Source organism: Microcaecilia unicolor, chromosome 8, assembly GCF_901765095.1.
Source record: "Microcaecilia unicolor chromosome 8, aMicUni1.1, whole genome shotgun sequence".
NCBI classification, from domain to species: Eukaryota; Metazoa; Chordata; class Amphibia; order Gymnophiona; family Siphonopidae; genus Microcaecilia; species Microcaecilia unicolor.
The window spans coordinates 170,005,514-170,021,390 of NC_044038.1; the positions used below are offsets into that span (position 1 = coordinate 170,005,514).

The 15,877-nt window shown below is 44.9% G+C and overlaps 1 protein-coding gene across 1 annotated transcript in view; it reads right to left on the reverse strand.

The window, feature by feature from the left end:
• Positions 1–15,877, reverse strand: part of SEC24A (SEC24 homolog A, COPII coat complex component) — an 84,237-nt gene that overhangs the window by 52,059 nt on the left and 16,301 nt on the right.

The window sequence follows — 15,877 nt, forward strand, 5'->3', positions numbered from 1 at the left end:
ACATATTTGCTGGTCCCATTTGCTAATGTAAAAATTAGTGCAGGACCAGCAAAACTAAAAGAAAAGGCCCTATTTTACAGCCATGGTAAAGTCCCACATTGGGATGCACTAACCCCCAAATTCTATATATGGTGTCTTAAGTTGTGAGCACTAGTTTGGCCACATGGCCAAATTGTGCACACAACTTAACAAGCCATTCAGTGCCGATAACTGGTACTTAACCAATTAGTGGCTCTAATTGGCTTTAATTCGAAGTTGCATGCACAAATTTCTAGGCATACTCTATAATGCAGTGCATATACATTTTTTTTCTTTTTTAATGTAAAACGTAAATTCTAATGTGCAGTCAAAAAGGGGGTGTGGCCATGGGAGTGGATTGGGCATTTCAAGAAACTATGTGCACTATTATAGAATACACCTGATCTGCACCTAACTTAGGCACAGGCATTTAGACCTGATTTTAGGTGGCCTAAATGGGTGGGCCTAAATTTTAGAACTGCACGCGAACGTATTCTATAAACTAAGCCTAAAGGTTTAGTTTATAGCATCACACTAACCGCATGGTTTTACAACACCAATTTTTAAGGCGCCATATATAGAATTTCCCCCTAAGCGAATTTCATGCCACAGCTTAGGTAAAAGGGCCCCTTAATATCAGCTAAGATTGCCATAACATGTACTTCAAAGACTTAAAATCTTTGACATGACTAATGAAAAAAGTGTGCCACTTTGACAAAAAGCACCCTTCAAGTAGGAGACTGTCACCCGCAGTCTGCTGCACAAAACCCCAACAGAAAAACCTACCATTATCAATTTCCTTCCTTTAAGCCAAAAAAAAAAACCGGGTGGTTAGGAGGCGGGGAGGAGGCAGAACTATATCGGTCCTGAAAGAAAAGGCGGGAAGCATTACTAATAGCCCAGATAAGATCCTTCAAATATTTCAGGAGCATTTTACACAATTATACACTGCTGAACAGCCAGTTGGGGAGGCACATATGGATGAATTTCTTAGAAAGGCCCAAATGCCAACGCTCAGAGATTCTGATATCGTTAGCCTGGAGGCCCCCATCCTGCCCAAAGAGTTATCAGAAGCGATAAAAGGGTTAAAATCATATTCAGCACCGGGGATGGATGGGTATTCCGGGGAATTTTACAAAATGTTACAACCCCAATTGATACGGCCCTTATATGAATATCATCAAGCGGTAATTCAAGAAGGGAGATTCCCATTACATGAAAACACTGCATGTATATCGTTATTGCTGAAACCAGGGAAGGCCTCTGAGGAACCAGAGTCTTACAGGCCCATATCGTTAATTAACGTCGATATTAAGCTTCTTGCGAAAATTTTGGCCGCACGACTCAATAAGTGCTTACCCAACGTGATCGAGCCTGCACAGGTGGGTTTTCTCCCTAATAGACACTCTGTGTTGCATACCCGGAGAGTCTTGCTCGCAATGGCACGATGCCGAACCGAAAAGATCCCTGGGATCTTAGTAAGCTTAGATGCTACCAAGGCTTTTGACAGGGTAGGGTGGGACTTTCTATTCTATATGTTAGACTGGATTGGGATTCCTTTTGGAGTGAAGCAAGCAATTAAGGCTTTATATACTAATATGGAGGCACAAATAACAGCGAACGGGGGGCTCTCGTCAAGATTTCAGATAGGCAGGGGAACACGGCAGGGATGCCCTTTATCACCACTACTGTTCGATTTAACATTAGAACCACTACTACGTCATTTAAACTATGACCCTAGTATTAGCGGGGTGCAATTGGGAGAGCAGGAGGTTCGCGCGTTGGCATATGCTGATGACGTCCTCCTGGTGCTGACTAATCCACAAGAGTCCTTTAACGCAGCCCTGACTCTGATAGAGGAATATGGAACGTTATCGGGGTTTAGCCTCAATCTCTCCAAGTCTTGTGCGATGCATATGGACACAGACACTGATTTAAAATGGGAAAGGGAAGCCCCACTCAGATGGGAGGCAGCGAAAATGAAATATCTGGGGGTATACATTACTTGTGATAGAACCTCCCTGTATAAGGAAAACATTTCCCCATTATTAGAGATGACCAGGAGTAAACTATTAATGTGGAGGGAACTGCCACTCTCTATTTGGGGTAGAATAGCGTTATTCAACATGATGATAGCTCCCAGGTGGCTCTATGTCTTTCAACAATTACCACTTTTCTTGAAAAGTAGAGATGATAAGCAGTTGCAACGTTTAATACAAACATACCCGTGGCAGGGTAAAAAACCTAGAATACCTTACCACCAGATAGCGGCCCCGAGAGAGGGGGGCGGTATGGGACTTCTAAATATAAAATTTTTGGCAATAGCGAGTTCCATGCGACACATAAACGACTGGTATCGGGGAACATCGGATTTCTCCGTTACACAAGTGGAGACCTCGATGTTTAAGGGTACTCACTTCAGCCACTTACTACACTCTGGAACTCCTCTACCCACTGCGGCATTTCAGATACACCCACTATTGAAATCTCTTAGGGAAACTTGGAGATGGGTGTGTAGACGTCGTCGTTTCTCCCCCCGGGTGTCCCCCTGGATGTCAATATGCGATAACCCTGCTTTCCCCCCAGGCCAAGGGACCAGTACATTTAGCAGATGGGCAAAAAAGGGGATCATATACCTGGCACATATAGTTACAGAAGAGGGACGCATATTCACGTACCGGGAACTCCAGTCACGATATGGGATTCCCACGACACATCAGTTTGCATATTATCAGTTACATCATTATGTAGCCTCCCTGGACTGGACAGACCTTACGGAAGATGTGGTAGAAGTTCTCTCAGAGGAGTTCACTCTGGGAGCACAGCTTAGGGTACCACTGAAATTCCACCACCAGCAACTCAAAGATACCACAGAGGAGATAGACTTCCGGCGACTAGCCCAGGAGTGGTCTAAGGACTTAGGGTGCACACTTACTGAGGAAGAGTATAGGGCACATTTGAAATCTATTTACAAACAGAGGCTTTCTGTTCCGCAAAGGGAACGGCTATATCGGTGGACGCTCAGAACACACATTTCTCCCCACAGAGCACAGAAAGCGGGATTTGATACAACAGGGGCATGCCCTAAATGTAATCATGATGCGGCCTCACTTGGACATATGTTCTGGAGTTGTCCCAGTATTGAACAGTTCTGGAGACAAGTGATAGGGGGGATAGACCAATTATGGCACTGTACCCTTGTGTGGAAGCCTACAATTTTATTCAATATCTTTAGGTATACTACAGACCCCACAGAAGGCTTCAGGGCATTTGCAAAGATAGCAATATATTTTGGAATAACATCCATATTGCAATATTGGAGAACGAAAGAAGCTCCCCCTCTGCAGATATGGCGATCGCAATTAGTGAAGCAAATGAGAATTGATAGGTGTGGTGTGCAGGATCTGGACAGTTCAGCAGGCCTTAGGTTTAGGGCGCAATGGGAGACACTATGGGCCACTCTCCCGTCCAGAGCGAGAAGTTTGCTGCTAAATTTCTGACCCTAATCTGGTACTCTACAACTCCACATTAATCGAGAAGCCTGGTGACAGGGCCACAGGTTGTGCAGTACTTCACGACAAAAAGATGCCTGGACCATACTCTGATGTGCAGACAGTCAATTTGAGCAGCTAAGATGTTATGACAGACATCACCTCATTTGATATTTGTGAGAGACCTAACCATTACCAATTGTTGAACTCTAAGCGACACAGAAGGGTAGGGTAGAGGGAGGGATTAGTTGGATAGGAGGGCAATAGCAGAGAAGTATTTTACAGACAGCACGATGCTGAACAAGTTCTACATGTTACCTTGGTAATAAAAGGAAATAGTGATAATGCCCAAGAGCGTTAGTTGACAATAATAGGGAGGGAGGGAGGGAGGGTGGGAAATCAAGGGAGAAAATAAAAGCAATATTGTAACTTATTTGTTGAATATGTGACAATGGATGACATCTCCTTGTAATGTAATTTCTTTGATAAGTATCTATAAAAGGTTCATTTCATCTACTAATAAACAAGATTTAAACATAAGCCAAAAAAAAAAGGGACTCAAGGATCTACCCTAGAAATAATTAAATTTATCCCACTGGTGTAGCTGTGTGCCCCAGACTATATTAGCTGCAATGCAGAGTTACCCCAACCAAGTTCTACTCTCCATCCCCCCTCCCCAGATAAAATCCTATTCTTATTCCTTGACAGAAGACACAAATTTCAACTAGGTGGCTGCTCATTGGTCTTTAAAACCAGTGGCTATGTTAACAGTTAGTCCCATTGTATATAAAGGAGGTGAATAAGTTCTTTTATTCTGCTGATGGTACCATCTAGCCAACTGAGAAACAATTACAATCTGGAGAACAAGAGAGCTACAGATTCAGTTTCAAATTCAAACACGGAACAAGCATGCACAATAAGAGAGTAATTGTATAAAGCATGTTTTACATGTGGAAAATGGCTTTTATAAAAATGTGTGGGCGTGTATACATGTACATGATGGCGTGCCAAGAGAACATGTGCTTTTAATGTGATTCACACACAGGCATTCCTAGAGGTGGCATTTAGACAGATTTATAAAAGATGCAACATACTTTGTAAAATACATGTATATGCAAAGTACATGCACATAGCTACACCTGCCCTGGAGCACGTTTAACTTTGTACAAAAACATTATTATACTACTGGAGATAGTTCTTGGCAGGGTAGTGGAGTTGGAGTTGGTAAAAATGTACCTCTAGCTACAAAATAAAAGCTTACACCATTATAATATACAGTAAATTTATCATATTTTTTTTTGCTCTGGTTCTTTGTTCAAACTTCTAATAAATATATTTTGTGCTCTATTAGAGTGGAGCACTGATAATATGAGGTACTCAGGAGGCAAGGACCTTGAACCATGTACTATCACTGTGTGTATATATGAAGCATCAAGCCTACTCAAATGGCAGACCGCAGTCTGCCGTCCGGAGCCCAAGGGTGCCATTTTTTTTTTTAAACTAACACCGCAGCAGACTGACCCCCTCCCCTGGCCCAGGTTTTTAGCAGTGACAGTGATTCACATGGGCTGTCTGCCTGAGCTCAGAGATGCTGTCTGCTGTGCCCTGCCCCTTTCTGACCTAACTTCCTGTTTCTGCAAGGGCAGGGCACAGCAGAAAGCAGACTCAAAACTCCGGCGGTCTGTCTAAATTGCTGTCGCTGCTGAAGACCTGATCAACAAGAGAATTTAAAGTAGGGAGTGCATATAAACAAGTCCCGAATACAAAACTGGGAGGCATGTTACCTTGCGCATTACCGGACCTGTGCAATAATGGGTTGTGTACTAACAGTGCTGCACTGTAGTCCTAATTTTGTAGTTAAAGAAATACCCTATGTTTCTGTAACAAATCAAATTTCTCTTAGATTTACTATACATATGGGTCCTTTTACTAAGGCATGGTAACAAATTTAGCGTGTACTAAATGCTTTGCAGCTCATAAGAATTTACCACACGCTATTTGTTAGCCCACTTTAGAAGGAGTTGGAATCAATCAGTAGGAAAAGAGAGGAGTCAGAGTCAATGGTTTGGTGTACAGACTCTATAGGAGTGGTTCTTGGAGCCTGTTTATAAAGGCTACATGTGCTTTCATCACACTGCTCCAAGCATTAAATGAGCAAGGAGAATGGTAAAATTATGTCTTACCTGATAATTTTCTTTCCTTTAACGCAGATGAATCCAGGAACTAGTGGGTTTAAGTCCGCCTACCAGCAGGTGGAGATAAAGATAAACAAACTAAAGGCAGTGATGTGAGATGGCCAGCTCCTTCCTCAGCTAGTATATCATTCGTAAGCATTTGCCAAGGCCAAAAATATGAAACCAATAACAACCAGAAACCATCCTCACTATGAAAAACAGAGAACCAAATAAGAACTTCGAAATAACTGCAACTTGATCCAGAAATCAGAATCCTTTCCGTGTTCCTATATCTGTCTGAACTCTGCAAAAGAGAACCCGAAAGGAAAAAATAGCCATACTGCGCGGAAAATGAAAAAAACGTCTGCTGAACTAGGGAGGGATCCTGGATTCATCTGCTGCATTAAAGAAAGAAAATTATCAGGTAAGACATCATTTTACCTTCCTTGTCACTTGCAGCAGATGAATCCAGGAACTAGTGGGATGGACCAAAGCATTCCTTAAGTAGGGTGGGAAGCCGACGCTCTCCGTGCCAACGCTCCCACCCCAAAACTCTCATCCTCCCGAGCAGACACGTCTAGTCTGTAATGCTTCGCAAAAGTATGACGAGATGCCCAAGTAGCCACCCGACAAATCTCTTCCAGAGATAAGGCCTCCGCCTATGCCCAAGAAGCCGCCTGTGCCCAAGTAGAATGCGCCTTCAGGGCCACTAATCCAGCGAGCAATGGAAGCCTTAGAAGCCGCCTCACCTCTTTTCGATCCAGACAAGAGCACAAAGAGACGATACGAGCGTCGAAACTCGTTAGAGATCTGCAAGTACCGAAACAAGGCTCTCCGCAAGTCCAGGAAATGTAGCAGGGCAAACTCCCCCGGATAATCCTCTCTTCGAAAAGACGGAAGATAAACCACCTGATTGACATGGAAAGCCGAAACCACTTTAGGTAGAAACAACTGCACCGTCCGAATCGACACCCCTGCTTCAAAAAACTGCAAAAAAGGATCTCTGAAAGACAAAGCCTGAATTTCAGAAATCCTCCTAGCCGAAGCAATGGCCACCAAAAACACTGTCTTAAGTGTTAGATCCTTCTCAGAAACCTTATTCAACGGCTCAAACGGTGGGGCCTGGAGGGCTCGCAGTACCACATTCAAATGCCACGCCGGGCACGGCTGCCGCAGAGGAGGCCAAAGCCAAAGAGCCCCGTGTAAGAAAAGACCACAGCAGAGAGAGCGGAACTGTCCAGTTTGCCCCTAAAACAAGCTAGAGCAGCCACCTGCACTCAAAGGGAATTATATGCCAATTCTTTTTGAAGACCATCCTGAAGGAACTCCAGAATAACCAGAATGTCCACCCGAAAAGGCGATTCAGCACGCAAAGCACACCACGCCGAGAAAGCTTTCCACACTCGCGCGTACACTGCTGAAGTAGACTGCTTCCGTGCCCCCAAAAGAGTGGCAATGACTGGTCTTGAAAATCCCTTCTTCCTCAGCTGCCGCCAGACCAAAGCGGGAGGGATTGTCCATCTGAACTGGCCCTTGATGCAGCAGATCGGGAGTCACTGGAAGTCACAATGGTGGCTGAGAGTGCTCGAACGAGATCCGCATACCACAGCTGTCGGGGCCAGTCTGGGGCCACTAGAATGACCGGCCCCCGATGCCGCCCTATGCGGCAAAGAATTCTCCCTATCAGAGGCCATGGAGGAAAGACATCCAATCCTGCGGATCCTGGCTGCCGTTTGCGGCTGAAGAACTGGGGAACTTTGGCATTGCAAGCCATGGCCATGAGATCCATTACTGGTCTTCCCCAACGTTAACAGATCAGCCGAAAAGCAGAGTCCAACAGCATCCATTCCGCTGCATCCAAAAAGAGTCCGGCTGAGAAAATCCACTTGAACATTGTCTTGACCCGCAATGTGCGCTGCCGACAGACTCTGAACATGCTCTTCCGTCCATACTAGAAGACGAGACGCTTCCACTACCAAGGGAAGACTGCAAGTGCCCCCCTGCCGATTGATGTAGGCCATCGACGTGGTGTTGTCCGAGAATACACGAACCACCTGCCCCTGCAGAAGGTCCGCAGCGCATTCACAACTGCTAGTAACTCCAGACGATTTATCGACCAAGTCGCTTCGAGAAGGGTCCACGATCCCTGGGCTACTCGATGAAGACAATGGGCTCCCCAGCCCGCAAGGCTGGCATCCGTCACGACTAATTGGGAGACGCCAGAGAAACACCCTTCTGCAAACTGGCTGACCAGAGCCACCAGGCAAGACTGTCCCTGGCCCAGCTCGACCAAGGAAGGCGCTGTTGATAATCCAGCGACGTCAGCGACCATCTGCTCAAAAGGAAATTCTGAACAGGCCACATGTGAGCCCTTGCCCATGGAATGACCTCCAAGGTTGCAGTCATGGAACTGAGGAGCTGAACATAGTTTCACACTCGGGGAGCGCGACGACTCAGTAAGGTCCATACCTGAGAAAGCAATTTGATCCTTCGCCCCCTCGGGGAGAGACACCTTCCCCCACTTCGTATCGAATTGCACTCCAAGATACTCCAGACTCTGCGTAGGAACCAGATGACTCTTGTCCATATTAACTACCCAACCTAAGGATTGCAACACCACTCAACTCTCCTCTGCTGTCGTCGCTCGAATCAGCCAGTCGTCGAGATATGGATGCACTCGAATCCCCTCCTTCCGCAGGAACACCGCCTCCAACACCATGACCTTGGGAAAAGTGCGTGGGGCAGTGGCCATTCCGAAAGGAAGGGCCCGAAACTGGAAGTGCTGATCCAGCACCGCAAATCTGAGAAATCTCCGATGGGGCTGCCAAATGGGAATGTGCAGGTAAGCTTCCCTCAAATCGAGAGCAGTCAAAAACTCTCCTGGTTGAACAGCAGCAATAACTGCCCTTAATGTCTCCATGCAGAAGTGACGAATCTGCAAAAACTGGTTTACTTTTCTGAGATCGAGAATAGGCCAAAAAGCCCCTCCCTTCTTTGGAACCACAAAGAAGATGGAGTACCGACCTGTGTGCCTTTCGAGAGGAGGAACAGGCACGATAGCTCCTATCCTTAGCAGGTCTCGCAAACACTGCAGAACAGCTGTCCTCTTGGCCCGCAATACACAGCGGGACTCCAGAAAAAAGTCTGTGACGGGAGAGAAGAATTCTAGCTTGTACCCTCTCTCACACCACATCGAGAACCCACTGGTCCGAAGTAATTCTGGCCCACTCTGGAAGAAACAGAGAAAGCAGACCACCGATCTGCTCTCCGCCCAAGTGGACCTGCGCCCCAAGAACGCTACCCAAAACGAGGACGCTGAAAGGCTGCATTGGACCGCCCCGGGCAATACCAGCGCATCTCTGAAATATGACCTCGAGGCTCCTTTCTTTTTTTTTTTTTCTTTTTTTAATGGATCCATGATTTCAAAATACAGGAAAATTAAAGGAAATTTTAAATAACACATTAGGTTTTACTAAGGTTATTCAGCACTTAGAAAGGACAGTAATAATGCATAAATTAAACTCTTTCAGTTCTTTGAGAAGTTATGAATGATGTCAATTGTAAAGGTTCCATGAACACATACTTGATTTAAGTCGAATTATGCATTTACAGGGAAACCGTAAATAGAATATTCCCCCAAGTTGTAGAATGGCAGATTTCAACAGCAGAAATTGTTTGCGCCTTTTCTGGGTTTCCTTTGAAATATCAGGCCTAAGAACAATTTCTCCCGGTTCCTAAAGAATAATCAAAGAAGCAACTGCTTGTCAGGAATTAAAGCAACAGAGGCTACCAAAGTAGCCGCTTGAGATTGATCTATTTCAGAAGTTTCCAGAAATGCGGTCAAATCTAATGATCCTTTCCTCTCTTCAGATAATTTCTTCTGTGGAATATAATACACGAATAAAAGGTGGTAAGCTTGTTTCAGATATTTCTAAAACTTCATGAAGATACCTCTTCAGAATATCATATGATTTAATCATTTTAATCTCAGGGAAATTTATAAGTCTTATTTATTCCTCATATAATTATCATATGTTTCTGTTTTTCTTCTAAAGTTAGCAATATCTTTTAGCATTACTGCTTGTAATTGTCCTGAGTCTGTAACAGTTTTTTCGATATTTCCTTGTTTCTCACTAAAAGATTTTATGTCCATTTCAGTTTTAAACATCCTTTGTTCAATTTCAATGATTTTCTTGGATATAGCATTAGTTCTTTTGAGTAGAGACAAAAATTGAGAAATTAAGTCCTATAGAGAGTCAAGAGTTACCTCTGCCAGTTTCTGCAATGTTCTTAGAGGAACATTATCAAATTGTTCCGGAGTCTTCAACAGCTTCATACCTTGTGTCCCTGCAGTCATATCAGCAGGACTGCTCACCTCAGGCGACCTTATTTGTCCCTCAGGTTGCCCTTCGAGTTGAAATTGAGCTTCCATCGCGGGGTTTACCTTCTCGCTCTTTGGCAGAGGTCCCGCCGATTCATTGAAAGGAGAGCTGGTCATCTGCGGCTGCGGGGGTGGAGTTCATTGATCGGGGCTCAGAGTAACATCCTGCTCCGAGGACGCCAACACTTCCTACCTCACGCCGGCGCCCTCCAGGGGTCCGCTCAGAATCTGATGATTCTGTCCCGAGGTTCTCACAAATCGGTCCATAGGGCCTGAGAAAGGTAAGGAAGGGGGTTGCGAAGCTCGGGCTACCGCCTTCCCACGTCTTTTCGGCATTTTCAATCAGGAAAAAATGAGCTCCTCTCACTGCCTAGGTGCTGGCGGCCATCTTGGATCCCAGACCTTTTCAAGGCTTCTTTCTAGGTCTTCCCCAAAATGCAATTTCCCTCGGAAAGGCAACTTAATGCGCCGTTGCTTAGAGGGCATATCTGCGGCCCAATGACGGAGCCACAGAAGACGCCAAGAGGAAACGGTCAAGGCCATGAGTTTGGCCGAAGCACGGACCAAATCATACAAGGCATCCGCCAAGTACACCAGCCCAATATCCATCAGCGACATCTGAGGAGTTCCCGGCATATCAGACTCCGAAATCGAATCCATGACAGAATGTAGCCAACTGAGACAAGCTCTAGCCGCATAAGAACTACAAAAAGAAGCTTGAAGTGTCAAAGCGGCCACCTCAAAGGCACGTTTTAAAGAGGCTTCTAGCCGTCTGTCTTGCATATCCTTAAGTGTCACACCACCTTCCACTGGAAGAGTAGTTTTCTTAGTAACCGCCGTCACCAGGGCATCCACCCTAGGTACAGCAAACTGCTCTAAACAGTCCGCTGAAACCGGATACAGCCTGGCCATAGCCCTGGTTACTTTCAGCCCCCCATCCGGATCCGCCCACTGGGCCGAAATCAATGCTTCAATAGCTTCATGTACCGGAAAGACCTTAGAAGGTCGTCTGGTACAAGCCATCTTGGGGTTCACCCCTGAGAAGCTTCAACCTCAGGGTCCTCTATATTCAGGGCTTCCAGCGCCTAAGAGATAAAGGAGGACAACTCCTCCTTATGGAAAATCCTCACGGCGGAAGAGTCCTCCAGTTGGTCAGTGAGGACACCGTGCTCCACCCCCGTCTGCTCCGAGAGAGCCACCACGGAGGAAGCTGCAGGCGACCTTATGCAGGACCCCTCCTCAGACCCCAAAGAAAGCCTAGGCTTTTTAAGGGAGGAGAAATCCTCTGAGGAAAAAAACCAAAATCTCTTGGTTACCCCCAGACTCCCTGAGAGAATCAAAGGCTGAAGCTGTCACAGCCGCGTTGGGGGGGGGGGGGGGGGCAAGGCCCTTTTCAACAAAAACACCTGATGGATCAGCAAAATAAACTCTGTCGAAAACCCCTCCCCCGCAACGGAGGAGGTTGCAGCTATGGCACCTGCACCACTGCCCACAGTGCCTGACGCCCCCCCCCCCCCCCGACTCCCCTACTAGTGAAGAAGCAGCTTTGCCCAAAACCGCTACCGGAGCCAGCTCCACGACCGATAGCAAAATGGTGCGAGAATTGCCAGGCTCCGGGCAGGAAAGCATGTTCTCATGTGTGTGTGTGGGGGGGGTACTGCTCCGTCGAGTCTCGCAAAATCAGCGCACCCCGCACTGCAAAGCCCCGCCACCGAATGCCATTTCCCGCATCGGGAACAGCGTTTTATCACCTCCGCTGCCATTGCCCGCCCCCAAACAGGAACCCAGCAGGACTTACCCCGGACCGGGAAAGCACGGGACCTGACAGTTGAGCTGAAGAAAAAAACTCTCTGACTCCACTTTGAGGCAGGCTCAGACAAGCAGGCAACAGAAAACAGGACTCGGACAGCAGTAACACAAACCTGCTCTCAGCAAAAACACACTTCCCTGTGCTTCTGTATCTCTTTTAAACAAATTCTATGGTCCTCTTTTTTTTTTTTTTTTTTAGTGAGGAGGCAGAAACAAACAGGAAAGGAAAGGAACAGCAAAAGCCTGTTCATTGAGGTGCAGCAGGGACCCAGCAACTGCGTATAATGCCAAAGGAGACACCACCAGTCCTCTTGGACTCCCAACATGTCCTGAAAGCCTTAAACGGAAAGGACACTGAACATTAAAATTATTAAGGGAATACATGCAAACATGTCAATCTCATACACTCCTTTTTATTTGCAAAGTAGTCAACAGGGGGGAAAAAAAAAAAGACAAACCCATTTCTTGAGTTTCATGAACTATGTCTCGTCTGCTAAGCCACTGATAAAGTAAGTCCCAAGGATATCTGCAGTTATCAGGTTCTAAGTGCAAAGTGCACTAGATCTCACAAACAAAAATTTAAACAGGAAATGTAGAACATCTACTAGATACAAGATAATCTATTTCTCATCAACTCTTTATTGTACAGTAGTTGATACCAGAGGATGAAACAAAGGCAGCAATAATTTGACAAGCACAAGGGATCCCTTAGGGAGAGGAAGAGATAGTACATACTATGGATGGGCAGACTGGATAGGCCATGTGGCCTTTATCTGCCATCATTTTCTATGTTCATTATACTTAGTTTAGCTAAATTTATACTTAATGTTTGGAAATTGGAACCTTGTACTCCACCATCTTGGGTAAAATACAATGACAAACTTCTCTGATAAGGATAAATTTTACAGATGGTCAAAATCTGGCTGATAGCGGAGATGTATCTTTAGTGTGGGCAGAATAACTTGAGGCATTAGATGGGCCAGATGGTCTTTTTCTATTGTCATCTACTATGTAACTTAAGCCTTGACAGTAAATTGTTATCGTGTGATCTGTCTCAAGGCCCACTTCCAATTTACACAGAGTATGTTTATTAAAATCTCAGGAACTTTGATTATAGGGAAAAGTCAAAGAACAAGGAGCAAAGTACATTACCAGCATCAGCAGAAACTAACTTCTCCAAAAGGATAATTTAGATATCAGCAATCTTGAAAACCTACATATCTAAATTCTCCTAATTAGGTACAAAGCCCAAAATCATTCAGCACTATTAATTTCCTTTTTTTTTTCGGGGGGGGGGGGGGGGGGGCAAAAACATTGGGGGATTAAGGGGGTAACTTCCAATTCTTCCAGTACAGTGTTGTAAAACCCAGAAATGCTCAGGGGGAAGCTGTAAATCCCGACACTGATTTTGGCAAGCACAGACATGCATTCCCCTTCTGAAACAGGGAATACAGTGCATTTTTTGACCTGGCCCTAGTGCTGCCCATACCACAGCCCCTTGCCATATGCAAGTATTACAGATTTAAATGTGCAAATGAAATCAGTTTTTTTACATGTATTCAAGTGTAAATGCCTGTATTTACATGTTTATATCACAAATAGGGCTCCTAAAATAACCACCTAAACTGCATAACTGTTTTGTTTACATAATGAACCCATGTCATTGTTAACCTTACTAACATGAGAGCAATTCGATCCAGGAGAAATTATTACTACACTACAAACTATGATGAGGATATACTAATGCACAGAGGTATATACAGTTTAATTGGATTAACAGTTTCTAATTTTTCCATGAGGCATGTTGGATGAAGAGAAAACAGAATCATCTTCCTTTGTTTGTTCATCACCAAATAACAACAAAAGAACAGTAAATGCTGTGTCCTTCCTCTCTCCTTTAATGAAGTTTCAAAGCAAACAGCAACAATTTACTAACACTAAACCTTTAACCATTAACTATCAAATTAGCTAAATGTTGGTTTCAATTGTTAAGCTTTTCAATAGATGGACATTACAAACTTGGCATACAAAAGCAATCTTTTCAGTGCTAAATATTAGAGACAGGGTGTGGTGGAGGCCAGAGGGGCAGGGAAGGGTCTTGTAATGAAAATCTCTAGCTTAGGAACTGCCCTCTCTTAGCAACCATGCAGGAAACCAGAAAAAAGGGGGGGGGGGGGGGGGAGTGGTGTTTGAAAAGGGATGTTGGAAGCAGCAAAAAGAATGGAAACAAAGTAATGTACAAAAACAACATGAGCCAAAACTCTGCTAAAGGGTAAACCAAACAAAGCAAAAAAAAACACCCACATGAAGTAAATGAAACAAGACCATGTCCCAGGTTTCTGAAAAAACCCAATGTTGACAGGTGCTGAATTTTGGTAAAAATATTCCTCCTCCCTCTTCCTGAATGGCAGATAAATGATAAAAGAAACATCATAATACATTTACAATAGGAGGCCATATATGTTGAAATGCTTTACTGTTATTCACCTAAGTGAATAATAAAAGTACAGCATCAGTAAAATCTTAGTTTTTATCTAGTACTTATCTTTAAAGTCTGCATTGTAGACAGCAACAGATTCAGTAAATATCCTTAATACTGTTTAACTTACTTAGGAGAAACAACATAAATCAAGCACAAATATAGTAATAAATAGATATCCTTAATGAAGTGTTAGGTTAACCATTGCCTAAAAGGTGGTTGCCATCCAGCCTGTGGCAATGAAACAGATAGGTACCAGCATGTCATTTTTGGCAAAAAGCAATCTCACCACCAGGCCTTAATAGACACTGCCCACCTGTGCAGGAGGGAGAAAAAAAAAAAAAAAGACTCACTTTCACTGTATCTGCCCATCCAGGCCCTTAATGTATAAGCCACCCTCACCTTAATACTTAATTCCCTGATTACACTATCTAGAAAGAGTAGAGTAGGTTAGAAACTATAAAAGAGGACAAAATCAAAGGCTGAGATAACAAAAACGGTAAAAGGGAGGTCACGTGATGCGGTGAGCAGGGAAAGACGTGGTAGTCTCTGCTGCTGGGAACCCTGCCCGAAAATCGAGGTTTTAACGGCGTCTTAGTCATCAAAAACTGATGATTTAGGAAGAACTTGCTTCCCCAACGCATGGACAAATATTTGACGCGATCGGCGATGGCGCAAACCGGGAAAAACATAAAGAAAAAGGAAGATAAACTGAGACTCGGCGAAACCAAGATGGCGACCGCCTCGCCGGCGAACTCACCCTCCCGCCCGGCTTCTGATTTTACGCTCCCAGAACTTACAGAGGCAGTAGTGGGAGCGCTGGCCCCTCAGTTTGAACAACTTTCTGCCCAGATAACAGGCTTGTCGGCGCTTACCACAGAACTGTCGCGTCGCACGGGGGAGCTGGAAGCCCGGGTTGCGGAGGTGGAAGACGGGCAGCAAACCAACTCGGGGGAGATTGAAAGATTACAACGCCTTATCCAGGAGAATGCACAGCGAGTAGAAGACTTGGAAAATCGCTCGCGCCGCGATAACCTCAGATTTGTGGGGTTCGCAGAATCTTTGGCAGATAAAGATTTAAAACAAACACTAGAGACATGGCTGCAAGCGAACTTCCCGGAGGCGGGTGAAGGCCGAGCGATCCGAATTGAACGTGCACATCGCGTGGGGCCCAGACCTACCAGAGATTTGAAGCCCAGAGTGGTGATAGCAAAATTTCACTGCTATGCCCAAAAAGCTGCAATATTGCGATGTTATAAAAGCTGTAGGGAAACTACAAAATATGATGGAACTTTAATTCGTATCTTTCAGGATTACTCCGCGGCCTTGGCAGCACAAAGGCGAGCTTTTTCTACAGTTTGTACCCGTTTGGTGGGAAACAAGATCAAGTTTACTTTGCAATACCCAGCAACGTTGAAGATTTTGGAGAATGGAACCTGGACAGCTTATACTAGCCCGGAAGACGCGGTGGCCTGGTTGGAACGTTACCAGACCTGACTCTGGGGGAGATCACTAATTTAATCGA